We start from the raw sequence: 3,649 nt of genomic DNA on the forward strand, positions 1-3,649 counted from the left end.
ACACAGCTCACCCTCTCTGCCCTAGGAGCTTGGGATGGCAGCAGAGGAGCTTCCTTCCAGGTTCTGGGACCAGCTCAGCTTCTCTGCCCTAGGAGCTTGGGATGGTGTTGGGGCAGCCTCCTTGCAGGTGCTGGGACCAGCTGAACTTCTCTGCCCTAGGAGCCTGGGATGGAGGCGGGGAGCTTCCTTCCAGGTGCTGGCTCTAAAAGGAATCTAATTGAACCAATTTATTTAATATCCTGTTTTTGTAGCGCTAACAGCAATTGAAAATGTTGATTAAGCTTAAATTCTTTCTGTTAAATGTGATATGTGTGAAACACAGACACTTTTATGTGTGTGTGTGTGTGTATGTGTGGTTTTTATCTAAGAGGCCATCACATCGAAGCCACCAATCCTTAGAAATAAGAGTGAAACTCTGAAAAGAGAGATTGAAGATGATATCAGAAAATGGAAATACATCCCTTGCTCCTGGGTAGGAAGGACCAATATAGTAAAAATGGCCATACTTCCAAAACTGCTATAGAGATTCAATGCAATCCCAATTGAAATACCAGCAGCATACTTCACAGACCCTGAGAAAACAATCCAAAAATTCATTTGAAACAAGAAGAGACCCAGAATAGCAAAAACAATTCTAGGTAACAGAGACATGGCAGGGGATATCACAATCCCCAACTTGAAACTATGCTACAAAGCTACTGTGATAAAAACAGCATGGTACTGGCAAAGAAACAGACCTGAGGACCAGTGGAACAGATTAGAAGATGCAGAAACAACTCTAAACACACTCAGCCATCTCATCTTTGACAAAGGAGCCATACACCCTCACTAGAGGAAAGATAGCCTCTTTAATAAGTGGTGCTGGATAAATTGGGTTTCAACTTGCCATAGATTAAAAGTAGACCTATATCTCTCACCATGTACTAAAGTAAAATTGGAATGGATTAAAGATCTAAATATTAAAACAGAAATGCTGAAATTGTGGAACAAAGGTTAGGTAGAACCCTTGCTGTAGGAAAAGATTTTATGAACAAGACCTCAGTTGTCTATAAACAAGCACAATCAACAAGCTGGATCTCTTCTTGCTAAAAAGCTTTTGTTCAGCAAGAGAAACCACCAGCAGTGTGAAAAGACAATCCACAATGTGGGAAAAAATTTTCACCAACTGTCCCTCAGACAAAGGTCTACTATCTAGAATCTATAAAGAACTTAAAAAAATCAGATCTCATTGAACATGCTGGCAGCTTTGGAGGCTTTTGTGTGATTTCTTCGCCAGTAGAACCAGGCCTACACTCAAGCAACCATGTTGAAGGGACCTGCAGTTGCCATTGATCTTGGCACCACCTCCTCCTGTTTGGGTGTCTTCCAGCATGGGAAGGTGGAGATAATCACCAATGATCAGGGAAACCGAATCACCCCAAGTTATGTCGCTTTCACTAACACCAAATGACTGATTGGAAATGCTGCAAAAAGTCATGTTGCAATGAACTCCACCAACACAGTTTTTGATGCCAATTGTCTAATTGGTTGAAGATTTGATGATGCTGTAGTCCAGTCTGATTTGATGCATTGGCCCTTCATGGTGGCGAATGATGCAGGCAGACCCAAGGTTCAGGTCGAATACAAGGGAGAAACAAAGAGCTTCTATCCTGAAGAAGTATCTTCTATGGTGCTGACAAAGATGAAGGAAATTGCCTAAGCTTACCTTGGGAAGACTGTTACCAATGCTGTGGTTACTGTGCCAACTTACTTTAATTACTCTCAGTGTCAAGCAACCAAAGATGTTGGAACTATTGCTGGTCTTAATGTACTTAGAATTATCAATGAGCCAACAGCTGCTGCTATTGCTTATGGCTTAGACAAAATGGTTGGAGCTGAAAGAAATGTGCTGATTTTTTATTTAGAAGGTGGCACTTTTGATGTTTCAATCCTCACTATTGAAGATGGAATCTTCGAGGTGAAATCTACAGCTGGAGATACCCACTTAGGTGGAGGACTTTGGCAACTGAATGGTCAACCATTTTATTGCTGGGTTCAAGTGCAAGCATAAGAAAGACATCAGTGAGAACAAGAGAGCTGTCCACCATCTCCATATTGCATGTGAACAAGCTAAGAGAACCCTCTCTTCCAGCACCCAACCCAGTATTGAGATTGATTCCCTCTATGAAGGAATCGACTTCTATACCTCCATTACTTGTGCTTGATTTGAAGAGTTGAATTCTGACTTGTTCTATGGCACTCTGGACCCTGTAGAGAAGGCTCTTCATGATGCCAAACTGGACAAGTCACAAATCCATGACATTGTCTTGGTGGGTGGTTCTACTCGTATCCCTAAGATCCTGAAGCTTCTACGAGATTTCTTCAATGGAAAAGAATTGAATAAGAGCATCAATCCTGATGAGTCTGTTGCTTATGGTGCAGCTATTCAGGCAGCTATTCTGTCTGGAGACAAGTCTGAAAATGTTCAAGATTTGCTGCTCTTGGGTGTCACTCCTCTTTCCCTTGGCACTGAAACTGCTGGTAGAATCATGACAGTCCTCTCAAATGCAATACTGCCATTCTTACCAAGCAGACACAGACCTTCACTGCCTACTCTGACAACCAGACTGGTGTGCTTGTTCAGGTATATGAAGGTGAGCATGCCATGACTAAGGATAACAACCTGCTTGGCAAGTTTGAACTCACAGGCATACCTCCTGTACCCTGTGGTGTTCCTCAGATTGAAGTCACCATAGATATTGATGCCAATTGCATCTTCAATGTCTCTGCTGTTGACAAGAGTAGAGGGAAAGAGAACAAGATTACCATCACTAATGACAAGGGCTGTTTGAGCAAGTAGGACATAGAGCATATGGTCCAAGAAGCAGAGAAGTACAAAGCTGAAGATGAAAAGCAGAGGGATAAGGTGTCCTCCAAGAATTCACTGGAGTCCTATGCTTTCAATATGAAAGCAACTGTTGAAGATGAGAAACTTTAGGGCAAGATCAATGATGAAGATAAACAAGATTCTTGATAAGTGTAATGATATCATCAACTGGCTGGATAAGAATCAGACTGCAGAGAAGGAAGAATTTGAACATCAGCAGAAGGAGCTGGAGAAAGTCTGCAATCCCATCATTACCAAGCTGTACCAGAGTGCAGGTGGCATGCCTGGAGGAATGCCTGGGGGCTTCCCTGGTGGGGAGCTCCTCCTTCTGGTGGTGCTTCCTCATGGCCTACCACTGAAGAGGTTGATTAAGCCAACCTTAAGTATAGATTTATCATTGTTCCACACAATAAAACATCGAAGGACCTAAATTTGTGGTAAATTCTGTGGCAGTTGTTAAAGTTTAACTGCTACAGTAAAGTACTGGACATTCTCAATACTTGAACATGGAACATGTGCACAGGGAAAAAATACCATTGCACTTTATAACCACTGTATTATAAGTGGAAATGCAATGTCTTCAATAAAAGTATTTAAAATTGGCAAAAAAAAATCATACCTCCCAAATTTAAAGATCCAATCCAAAAATGGGGATCTGAAATGAACAGATATTTCTCACAGGAAGAAGTAGAAATAGCAAATAAACATGAAAAAATGTTCAATATTGTTGGTCATTCGAGAGATGCAAATGAAAACAATGCAGAGATTCCTCCTCACCCCTGA

General features: G+C 41.6%; 1 pseudogene; it reads left to right on the forward strand.

Annotated features, from left to right (window-relative positions):
• Nucleotides 1-1,303: 1,303 nt before the first annotated feature.
• Nucleotides 1,304-3,238, forward strand: LOC101720867 (heat shock cognate 71 kDa protein pseudogene; annotated as a pseudogene).
• The last annotated feature ends 411 nt before the right edge of the window (nucleotides 3,239-3,649 follow it).

The sequence above is a fragment of the Heterocephalus glaber genome, unplaced genomic scaffold, assembly GCF_053883595.1.
Source record: "Heterocephalus glaber isolate CG9 unplaced genomic scaffold, H.glaber_assembly_v1.0 deba00000470, whole genome shotgun sequence".
Classification (NCBI taxonomy): domain Eukaryota; kingdom Metazoa; phylum Chordata; class Mammalia; order Rodentia; family Bathyergidae; genus Heterocephalus; species Heterocephalus glaber.